At 40.0% G+C, this 12,323-nt stretch overlaps 1 protein-coding gene across 9 annotated transcripts in view; it reads right to left on the minus strand.

The window, feature by feature from the left end:
* The window catches only part of ZBTB44 (zinc finger and BTB domain containing 44), a 58,015-nt gene extending 48,288 nt beyond the window's left edge, over window positions 1–9,727 (minus strand). For 2 of the 9 annotated variants that reach the window (XM_057491094.1, XM_036930144.2), the window contains exon 1: window positions 9,229–9,727. The gene's annotated coding sequence lies outside the window, so the exon portion shown is untranslated. Of the gene's footprint in view, window positions 1–5,940; window positions 5,989–8,406; window positions 8,467–8,800; window positions 8,963–9,228 lie in introns of all 9 variants that reach the window. The other 7 variants (XM_036930138.2, XM_036930143.2, XM_036930139.2 and 4 more) reach the window with 7 other exon arrangements.
* Window positions 9,728–12,323: the final 2,596 nt, after the last annotated feature.

Consider the following 12,323-nt stretch of genomic DNA (forward strand, 5'->3'; position numbering starts at 1 on the left):
TGTTAGAAGATACTCCACAAGAACAGTAAGTAGAGTAGGCATCAAGACAAAAATTATTACCAGAGATACAGAGGTGTATAACAACAAAGTGTGTAGGTACCTAGTAACAATGTTTCAAAATACATGAAGCAATCATTGACAGAATTAAGGAGAAAGATAATGACAGTAATATTTGAAAATTTTAATATTCCTCTCAATTCACAGACTGGATCAAAACAACAACAAAAAAACTCAGTGAAGACATAAAAAATCTTAACAATACCACCAACCATCTTACCTAATTGATATTTTTAGTGCCGAATATACACTCTTTCCCCAGTGCAAGATAGTATGTTCACCAAGTTACACCATAAGCTGGGCCATAATACAAATCTTAATAAATTTTAAAGGAATGAACATACACAGAGTATGTTCTCTTACCACAATTTAAAAAAAATTACAAGTCAATGAGTTTTCAAGAAAAACCCAGATATTTGGAAGTAAAAACACTTTTTATTCCATAGGTTGGCAAAGGACTCAACAAGGGAAGTTGAAAAATATTTTTAACTAATACTGAAAAAACATTAACATTTGAGGGATGTAGCTAAAGCAATGCTTACAGTAAAATTTATAGCTTTATATATATGTTACAAACAAAAGCCAAAATATCAGTGATCTACCACCACACATCCTATCATCTCACACCCTTTGCAAAGGATACTATAAACACAAAAAACAGAACCCCCCCCAAACCCTGAGGACAGACAAGTGTTAGCAAAGATGTGGAGAAATGGAACCCTTGTACACTGTTGGTGGGAATATAAGTGTAGCCATTGTGGACTACAGTATGAGGGTTCCTAAAAAACTTTATAGAATTACCATATGATCCAACAATTCAAATATACACCCAAAAAGAAGTGAAATCAGGTACGTGAACATGTATTTGTATATAAATGTTCATAGGAACATCATTCATAATAGCCAAATGTCCACTGACAGATAAATGGATAAACAAAATGTGGTGTATACATACAAGGAATATTATTTAGCCTTAAAAAGGAAGGAAATTCTGACACATGATACAATATGGATGAATCTTGAGGACATTATATTACATGAAATAAGCCATTGTCTGATTCCAATTATATGAAGTCCCTAGAATGGTCAAATTCATAGAAACAGAAAGTAGAAGGGTGGTTGCCAATAGCTGTGTGTATGCGTCTGTGTGTGTGTGCCTGCACGTGAGAAATAGGAAGTTATTGTTTAATGGATACAGAGTTGCAGTTTGCAAAATAGAAAATTCTGGAGATGGATAGTTGCATAAAAATGTGAACCACTTAATGCCACTGAACTATATACTTAAGAATGGTTAGGCCCTAGTAAACATAATGTTCTTCATGTAATTGTAGATTAATGATGACTAAAAAAAAAAAAAAAAAGGCACAGGAACAATAAAAAAAAAAAAGAATGGTTAGGGTAGTAAATTTTTTATGTGTATTTTACTACAATTAAAACAAAAATCAATGGCCTAAGGCTTGTAGCTTAAGAAGGTAGAAAGACAGCAAGACAAACCCAAAAGAAATAGAAGGAAATAAAGTCCAGACATAAATGAAATAGGAACTAGACAAACTACAGAAAAAAATTAAAGCCAAAACCTGGTTTTCTGAAGAGATGTGTAAAATTGATAAACCTTTGGCTACAGTGATCCAGTAAAAAGCAGGATGGAAAGCAAGGCAGGGGGCAGTGGGCAGCAGAAAGAAAACCTGGGAAGGATTTATACAGAATGATGAGGATGGTAGAAAGATTCAGACGCTCAGTGTGTAGAGTGTTGTAAGGAGTGGTTAACAGTGTCAAATGCTGCTGATAGGTCAAATAAGACACAGACCAAAGTCCATTTAATTTAGTCACAAGGAGTCACTGATGACTTTAGAAAAGCACCTAAGGGAGAGAGGTAGTAGAGTCAGATGCTAGACTGCAATTGGCAAAGATAAAGAATATACAGAAATGAGGAAGTAAGAACTTTTGAGTATAGACAGTTCAATGTGAAGAAGTTTGGTTCTAAAGATAGAGCAGTGGGGTTAGCCAAAGGGAAATAAGGGCTCAAGGGAGGATACTTTTATAGAATGGAAGAAACTAGAGAATGTGTTTTACTCCCAGATAAATTATTTTTATTGTGGTAAAATACCCAGAGAATGTTTTGATTGTTGGAAAAGACTCAGAGAAGAAAAAAAGTTAAAGATACAGGGAACAGTGTTAACAGGTAGCATAAGGTCCCTGGACAGGTAGAAGAAAGTGGAGTCAGTGCATGAGTAAAAGAATTAGCCTTAAACAGGAGACCCAGTGCTAGGAAAAAGAGGAAAAGAAGGGTACAGTTACAGTTAAGTCTGTAGGTGGGTGGTGAGAGGTAGTGCGAGTTCTTGCCTGATAGTTTAGGCTTTTATTTCTCTGAAGTTATAGGTAGAGGTAGACTGAAGAGAGGAGATAAAGAAAAAACAAACCTAAAATTTGAGGAAAATGAGAAATGTGTGTGGAGGAAAAAAACAGAAGGATACCTAAAAGGCACTGAAGACCCAAATGAAATTGGAGACCACAAATTTGTAGTGTCAATCATCTATGGCTTTTGAAGTATATCTCAATAAATGCAAAAAATAATCTATGGCTTCTGAAGTATATCTTAATAAATGCAAAAAAAAAATCAATGGCTTTGAACCAGTTCTTTAAAAAATAACAATAACCACTATTTAATAGTACTTAATATATACAAGGCATTGCTTTAAGTATTTTTTACATATTAAACACTTTAATTTTCATATAACCTTTTGAGAGAGGAATTCCTTGGTATTTTCATTTTACCAGTAAGTAAAGAACTAGAGAAGTTAAGGCACTAGCCCAAGGCTACAGCACTAGTAAGCATTAGTTAAGGTTTGAACAAAGGTGATATGCTCAGTTTGTGCTCTCAACACTTTAGCGTACTGCCTCTCAAAGTAAAGTTAAGAAAACCTAGTTGAAGGAAGTAGAAATGAGGAAGAAACAATACCAGAAGGGCCAAAAAACACAGAAAAGCAGTGATTTCTGTAAATACAAATAATTCTCATAGAAGTATGATCTGTACAGTTTATATGGTTTATGTGGTAAAAGTCAGCAAAGATAAAAGAAATTGTGTTCATACAGGAATGGAAAGCCATCAAAACTGAATGAGCAGTGTGGAAGATCAGAAGCTGAAAGAAAAGTAAAACCCAGGTAGTCAAAAGTGTAAAAAGTGAAAGTGGAACACACACACACACACACCAGTAAACAATACCAGTAAAAGAAGTAAGTGAAATGGAAACAAAGCAACTATATCTGAATCCCTGAAAACTCTTATTTTCCTTCTTTGGATCAAAGAATTTTGCAATTTTATTAAAGAGCACAAATAAATAGAGGGTAATACTGAATATGCTTGCTTTCTAATAGTGGCAAGGATCAGATACATAGCAGGTAAGATCTGAATTAAGAGGGTATCTGAAGTTGTTTCAGAAGCCAGAGGGTAGTTAATTTCCACAAAGCCTGATACTGTACAGCGATGCATAGTCTTGGTTATATGCTACCCCAAGATGTTTGTAGTTATGCCGAATGCATCAAAAACTATTTAAACCAAATGAGTATCAAATTACATCAACATAAAGAATTATGTACCACTTAATACCTTAGAAGAATAGCAATATAGAATACTAAAACTGAAAATTGATTATCAAGCATTTGTAACTTTAAACTTTTTTAAAGCTATACAAGAAAATTAGAAAAACAGAACATTCAATGTGGAAACAAGGAAGATGTTGCTTACCAAGAAGACAGCTATTAATTAAGGCTCATCACCAATTTTCACTCTTAAAAGATAGTTATCAATCAATGATGATACAAATCAGTGATTTGCTCCAGGATCAGTTATGTAAAAAAAGTACTGGGTAAGGTCATCTTTGGCAATATTAATAATGTTGGTGAAGAAATTAATGTAATACTCAGTGTGCCCTCCAGGAAGAGTGTAATATAAATCCAATATATCTTTTCCCAGCTCATTGCCTAAAATGGGGTGAAGAATTTCTAATTTAAAGAACAAAGAAAACTAATGTGGCTTTTAGCTAAAAGAAAATGAATTTCAATCTATCATTCTGAAGTATGTGGAGAACTGTTTCAGTTGTGAATGAAACAGTAGTCTACAAATAACAGGGGGGAAAATATATATGTACATATGACATATGTAATATTTATAAAGATATTTAAAAAGTATAGTTGGAAGGAGCCTAATAAATGAGGAGCCCCCTAATGAAGTCTTTGATGCTTAACCATTAATAAGTGACAAGAGTGTTTTATTCTTCATAAGGCTAGGAGGACTTACTACAAGTTTTAGAAGACCACTGCAGACACAGAGAATATAGCATGTTACTGGTTTTTATAGTCAATTATGTTTATAATAAAAACACACTTTTTATCACTCCCTCCAACATTCTATTTGAAAATTTTCAGATACATCAAAATTTAAAGAATTATTACAGGTTCACGCCTGAACCTAGAATACCTAGATTCTACCATTAATATTCTACTACACTTGTTTTATCATTTATCTATCCATCAATCCATCTTCATTTGTGTTGCTGTACTGTTTACAAGCTTATTAAAATGGTATCTAAATGCAGTTTCTGAAGCAAGGTTTGATATACTAAGGATGTATGTAACAGACATGACAAGCACATGGAGCTCTTGGTATACAATCTTCAGTGTTGCTATAGGATAAATATCACTCATGTAATTTCTTTAATTCATGGTGAGTGAAAGTACGTTTTATATTTAGTTGTGAGGTGTAACAAAGTAGTTAAGTGCTAACCCTGAAGACAGACTTAAGTTTGAAGCCTGGATACTAGCTTCCTTACTTGCAAAATAAGATACTAGTAGCAATATCAAAGTGTTAATGTAAAATTTAAAAGAGATGATGGATAAACTGTTCAGCACAGTGCTGGCTTCTTGAGAGGGCTCAACAAATATTAGCAATTTCATCATCATCAGTATTGTATTAGTCCAGTCTACCACAATAGGCTTTGGCCACTATGTCCTTATACATACCTATGTTACTGTTTGTGGCATTTTTTCATCACTTTACATCTTCTATAATCTTAGGATGTCTATTTTACTGAGACTAAACACAGACTGAGGGTCAGTGGGTCCAAAGCACATGCATTCTCCATTTTTCCAGTCCATTCTCCAGTGGAAATAGATATTTGCTGTTACAAAAAGCAGTGGTGGTGCACACAGAGGAAAACACTCTTGGCACATCTTTTGCTTTTCAGCACCTGAGTGACAGGCAGTTGATAGGCTATCTAATTGTGCTCTTTCTACTTTGGACAGTCATTGCTCCCTTTAAACCCTCATATGAACTCATAATTCTATTAAATTTTGTCCAATCCAAACAAAATGTTCTGTCTTCACCAACATGTCCAAACACCTTTATATCTGCAGATAGCATATATGTCAGTTTTGTTATATGGCACAAAAGTAGATGGACTCCTAAATCCTCTACCAGTCACATGCCTCTTTAAAGACATGATTTGCAAGTAAAGCTTGCAAAAGCAAGCTTGACATCCACAGTTGACACCTGAATGCAGAGTTTAGGGATGCCAACTCCCCCCAAGTCAAAAATCTACATATAACTTTTGACTCCCCAAAAGCTTAACTACTGATAGCATAATGTTGACTGGAAGCCTTGCCAATAACAAAAACAGTCAATGAACATATATTTTGCATGTTCTATGTATTATACACTATATTCTTACAATAAAGCCAGAAAATAGAAAAGGTTTTTACAAATTGTATTTACAAATTTTTACAAATCTCCAGAGAATTTTCTTTGAAAGAAAAACCCATGTATCAGTGGATGTGCACAGTTCAAATTTGTGTTGTGCAAGGATCAACAGTACTTCTTTTGCTTACCTTTCAAGATTAGTCTTAGCATCTTCTTTTTGCCAGAGGAATCAGAATCTAATTGCAAAAATTAAAATTACTCCTACATCACTTCAAGTAACATACTTTGTCCACTGCTTAGATTTCTGCAGTTAGGATATATGAGAATATATTAGATATTAAAAGGTATGGCAAAAGTTGACTATCTCATCTTAAAAACCAATCTGGGTGAAGCTTTTTAAAGCATACTTTCAAAATATTATTGACTTTTGTACCATGTATATATTTTGCATATTCAAAAATAAAAATTAAAAAACTCTAAAATAAAAAATGAAACCAATGAATCATACCAAATTGGTAGCATAACTCAACAGAAAGAAGTATTTCCAGTGACTTCTGAACACAGTATATATCCTTCACATAATATACTTTAAGGACAAAAATACATGCAGAGAAATCTCAAACTTTACTCAGAAGCTTACTGACAATAGTAATACTGGTTTGGTTATGTTGAAGGCATTTTCTCTGTACATAGTAGGATAAAGCAAGTATGTTATTAGGCACCAAGATTTTCATTTAAGACAAAATAGTCAAATATATTATCAATGAAGTTAAGGAAAAGCTTAAATTTGCATTGGATATATCACTCAGACTTATGATTAAACAAATAAGCTAGAACACATTTTTTTAGCTTTCTCCTCTGAAAGGGCCAAGAAGCAACGACACTCCAGCAGCAATGAGTATGTTAGACATCGTGATCTTGGTTTCTATACTACCATTTCTCACCAAAAAGAAACAAGATTCCTTAGATAAACAGACCATTCAACATCTGGAGCAAAGAAAGTTAAGAAGGCAAGCCAGGTCTACCCAGTGCCAGAAAGCCCTCCAAGTCTAATGGTGAGCAGGAATGTTAAAAAAGATACAGGAGCCAGCTCAAAAGGGTTCCTACTGTCCAAATTTGGGACACTTTGACAATCAAAAATAAAAACTGTAATGGTTATTAAAAAAGTGAATAAATTAAGACCCATAAGCCCATATAGCTTCCCCACAGAAAATATCTCATTTGCCACTATTGGGTGACTATTTCCCCAGCTCTTTACTCTGGATATTGATAATGGGAAGAAATTATGCATTTACTCATACATTACTCTGAGGAACTTTTAGCTCATCCCTAGTTATTGAAGGAAGAGTCTTCCTCACAGAAAATCTCCAATAAAATAACTGCTTTCAGCAAGAATTATCAATGGGTCCTAAAATCAGTTAAGCTAAGGTAGTCAAAAACGGGATATTGCTTGATGTCAAAGTATTACCCCAAGATTACATACGTATCATAAAGAGGCAAACCACACCTTTATAATAGATTTGATAGGCACCACTTCAAGCAGTCACATTTAGAATCATTAATAGTGTGACAATCTGACAGTATGTATCTTCTATAGGATGCATTATGAAGTACAGAGCATCAACTCTTAAATAGTCTTACCTAAGAAAGTTTTATTGTAAGATAATCAAGCTTTTCTTTAGACCTAACTTCCACTAACAGGAAATTCCGAATAGGTCAATAAATTAGACAACACTACGAGAAAACAGACAAGTCCAAAATGTGGAAGCATTTTATAAGACCACTGGTTTGGACAGTTAGGTGTCAGAAAAAGAGATGGGTCTTATTCTTCTTTTAAAAGGACTAAGCTATAATCACCAAATGCAATACATGAATCCTGGTAGAATACAGCTGGGGAAGGGTGGGAATTTCCCACTTTGAAATACGAAGCAAATTTGCATATGATCCTTAACTTAGGCGTTGATACTGGGGTGAGCAGGAGAATGTCTTTTTTTTTAAGGAAATGCATTCTGAAACATTTAAGTGTCACCGTATTTGCAACTTAGTTTCAAGTGGATGGTTATACAGACAAACAGACAGGGAGAAGAGTGGGGGGTAACAATAAATGCTGATCACTGAATTGGGGTAATTGAGTATTATTCAAATTGGGTTTTTTCTCAACTTACATTAAGAGTGAAGAATTCAGAATAAAGTTTTTAAAAAAGTGCACCCGTAATCAGAGGTACAACGGAAAATACACCTAGGCTGAACTTGATACTCCTGGGTACAAATCTCACCTCTATTGCAAGTGGTGTGGCTTAAGGCAAGTTACTTAGTATTACTGAGTTTCTGTTTCATCTATAAAATTCAAGTAATAATATTTAGTCATTAGGTGTTCTGAGTTAAGATCACATATGTAAAATTCCTAGCAGTGTTGCACAAAGTAAGTAAATTTGGTTTTTATAATTAAATATCACCCTTAAATACAACACAGTAGGAAAAAACATTCCTTTCATTATTTTCACATTCCAGGATAAGGAAACTACATTAGGTTAAATTAAGGATCCATCGGCAGTCAACGTGAAGTAATGGGGGAAATGAGGATTTATATAATATTTTTAAAATCCAAATTCCAACTGAAACCCTAGGCAAAAGGAAATCACAAAAATCCTTACCTATGCAAACGATTTGCCCTCTATCAAACTGTTTACTTTGTTTTTGGTATTAGTCTATGCCTGAATAAAACAGTAAGAACAGTGTAAGTTAGATATTTTTTTCTTCTCAACAGATAATCTGCTTATACGCTTAAAAAAATTTAAGGTTTACCTTCATTTCTATAGGTAAGTCCAATAAAATACACAATTATTGGGTTTTATTCTAAATACTGGTTAAGATTCATAGAACTCGAAAGGATGCAATTTGCTTTCCTCAGTTACAACGTACTTTGTCCTTTTTCACTCACAACCCCTTTTTCTAGTTAGGCCATCAGAAAATGACTATATACAGTGATCATCAGGTAGCACAGAAAAAGAGATGTTTGTGTTTCTTGTTTTTTTTTAAAATAAGTACCATCCTTCTCTTTCCAGTACCAAAGAAAACAGCAGCAAGGTAGAGGAGGGGGAAGAGTCAGGTCTCAGGCTCCGAGGCTCAGCCAGGTGAGGGGAGGTAACACCTCTGCCTTCTCTGGGTTAGGGTGCTGGGCAAATGGGCGTGCAAAAGACGGGGTGCACCCTGTAAGATAGAGGTAATTTCTCCAGAACCGCAGGGCCCAAGACCAGTCTCCTCCCTGGAAGATTAAATGCCATTGAGGGGACACTCTGGTGTCCCCAGGAGCGGATGGGGGTGACAAGACCTAGCTTTCCTTTCCGTCCAGCGCCCAGATGGGGGACGCGTGGTGTTAACCCCTCCGCGGTCGCAGCCCGTCGCGGGCGGTGAGGAGCGGCTGGCCAAGCCCCCGCTCAGGCCGGGCGGCCGTCTCGCCCTCCCCTCCCCATTACCTGCGGGCGGCGGTGCCGGGGCCCGGAGTCCTGGTGCTCCTCCTCCTCCCCCCGCCAGGCTGAGGCGGCGAGGTGGCGGCGGCGGCGGCGACAGCCCGGGGGGAGGGGGCGGAGCGCGCGGCTCGCTGCCTCTCTCCTCCCCCGGGAGGCCGACGGGACCCTATCTCGGGCCGCCGCGCCTAGGCCCGTGGACAGCCTGTGGCTGGGGCATGGCGGAACAGTCAGCAGCTTGCCTGCGAGGGGAGCGAGCGAAGCGGCGGGAGGGGAGCACCCGCGGCGCTCGCGGGGGCCTGAGGGGAGGAGCGAGGGGGCCCGGGGAGCCGCGCGCGGGCGGCCGTTGGGGGCGGTTGGCCGAGGGCAGGCGGCGGTTTGGGGAGCGCGGCGACGGCTCGCGTTTTCTCCGCGGGGCGGGGTGGGGAAGGGGAAGGGGAGTGAGGGGAGGGGAGGGGAGGTTGGGAGGGAGCCGCCGCCGCGCGCGTGCGGGCCGGCGCCGCGGCCGTTGCCGCTCGACTCACTCTAGCCTGTTTGGGGGCACTTTGTTTGTGTCCCACAATGCTCTGCGCGGGCGGCCGGGCTGGGGAAGGGGAGGGGAAGTGGGCGGGGCGGAGCGGGCTCGGGGGCGGGACGCGAGAGTGGGGTGGGGCGCGGTTATTGCGCAAGCGTAGAAGAGACCGCTACCGGTCGCCTGGGCTGGAGCGGTGGGACCCGGTCTCCTTGCACGCAGGTGGCTTTGCACGCCGTCTGTGCATCTTTGCGTATGTGCTCACGTGCAGTTTACATTCTTAGGCGGCACAAGTACTGCCCAGTTTGTCCTTCCGCGAGCCGTCCTCCCGCTTACACTGGGGTGACAAGCATTTCTGGGCATGGTTCACCCTTCTTTTTCCCTCCTTTGAACTAAAAACGAAAGAAACTCCTGTTTTCTCGAGTGGTTTCTGTAGCGGGGCTGATACCGGAACAACCTAGCTCCTTTAGGTGAGGGAGGTTAGCCGGTAGTCCGCCCATTTTTCACACTGGGTAACTGAGGCCGGCGAAGAGTGGCACCTGACAGATGAAGGGTGGGAGGGGCAGGCGAGCCCCGCGACCGCGTCCTGTGCAGTGCATACAGCTAACTCTGCCTGGGCATCCGGATTCTGTGCCGCCTTGCACCCGCGAGCAGGGAACCCTCCCTGCGTACTAAGGTCGACCTGCATTTCCTTGGGCGACCGGGCGGAGTGTGAGGTTCTGAATGACTGGAGAAATGGACATCCTAGTCCGGCTCGTTCCCCCAACACGGGGGAACCTAGAGCTACCCCTCAAAATTCACCCATTCCTTCCACAACCTTGAACATCATTTTACTACACTATCACGTCCCTGGGCCATCCCGCGGAGGGAGTGTGCGCGGCGCCCCGAAGTGACCGGTACTGACCCGTGGTTTATAGAGTTTTCGGTCAACGGCAGAATCGTGTAAAGTTTTCACTCCCTGGACCCGTCTCACTTACTCAGGCCTGGCGGGCCTGCGCATGGCCCTGACGGCGGTTAGAAGGGGCCCTCATGGCGGGCAGGTGGAGGCCGCCCCAGGAGAAGCCCGCAGCCCATTATGAGCAGGTGGAGTGGATACGGGCCTGCAGGATCAGAGCGCCTTGGGCCCTCTGCACTTGCATACTTTGTTTTCCCAAGCTGCCTGGTTTTAAGCCGAAATCTGTCTCCAAAAGGCCCTGTGCCAGGTGAGTTGACGTCCCGCTTAAAGTACAGCGCATTTTTCTTTTGGAACACTGGGGAACATCTTATATTTTAATGCTCTCCCTAAGACACAAACAGCCACGGACCCTAATTCTAACAAGTCAAATCTACTTTAGAAATAAAGGCAATAAAAGCAGCGTCTAGTTTTATAGTCCTTTGTACTTACCAACAAATTTTCATGTTTCATGTTAATCCTCACAGCAACTGTAATACATAGGTTTTACTATTTTATATAGTTCTCACGATCATTTACTATTTTACTTACTATTGTATTATTCCCACCATCATTTTTACTATTCCCATGTCAGAGATGAGGAAGCTCAGAAAGAGGTAAGTAAGGACCAGAAAGTTTTGTGCTGAGATTTGAAGAAAGGGAAGGAAAACAAGGCAGAATGTTTACCCTAGGAGAGAAATGGCAGGTCAGAACAAGGCTCAGGAGCTCATAGACCTGGTGGGGTGTGTGGGAGACTTTCACAAGGTGAGAACTGTAGAAGAATCAGGGTGGGAATAAACTAGCCAACCAAATCCCACCTACCAGTCCTAGGGCACGTAACAGGACAGCCTTACTCATGAAAGACCATTAGACAAGTCTTTACTGTTTCTCAAGGGACTGAGGTGGCAGGCAGCTCCTTTCAAGGCAAGATTAGCAGCCCTGACCAAAAAAAAAAAGCTTTTCTTGGATTATTCTCTTGTCTTTTGAACTTTTCTATTTTTCATTAAAAAATTGTTATCTTCTTACCCCACTCCTATGGCAGGTCTGGAGTATCAATTAACCACTCAATGACTCCTGGGCCCTAAAGGCACAGTGCTAGATACTTGGAAAGGGTGTGAGAAAAAAGCACAAAGAGGAACTCTGTAGCAGAGTCCTCTTTTGTGTTTTGGCTTTGGGCAGGGTCAGTTTTCGTGTTTACTGCAGCCTCCCACCTTTTTCTTCCTGAGCCTGGAGAGTCTCACCTTTGGGTTGCTGGAATACACAACCCTTTCTTTGACACCAGGTTAAATAATACTGCTGACAGGATGCTGGGAAACCAGTATCTTGCACGCAGGTGGAACAACCAATGTAGGCAGTGTGAAGAACCTTTAATTAATAACCCCATGTAGATGACTCTGAGGCATTCAAATTTCAGGGAAACAGGGTTTTATTTCAGCCATGAGTTTCTTGGGGGGCTAAATTCTGGCAAAAACAGTATTTTCTGGTAATAGACCATTAAAGCTGAATGGGAGCTTATTTTGTCCACAATTTATATTAAGGCGTGAATGTTTTCTATTCAAAAGCTCTCTAGTCTGACTTGAATAATTCCAGTGCAGGAGAGCTCATTACTGCACAAATCATCTTGGCTCCCTCATTTGATCATCCCAACTATATTAAAAAAGT

Source organism: Manis pentadactyla, chromosome 13, assembly GCF_030020395.1.
Source record: "Manis pentadactyla isolate mManPen7 chromosome 13, mManPen7.hap1, whole genome shotgun sequence".
Taxonomy (NCBI): Eukaryota; Metazoa; Chordata; class Mammalia; order Pholidota; family Manidae; genus Manis; species Manis pentadactyla.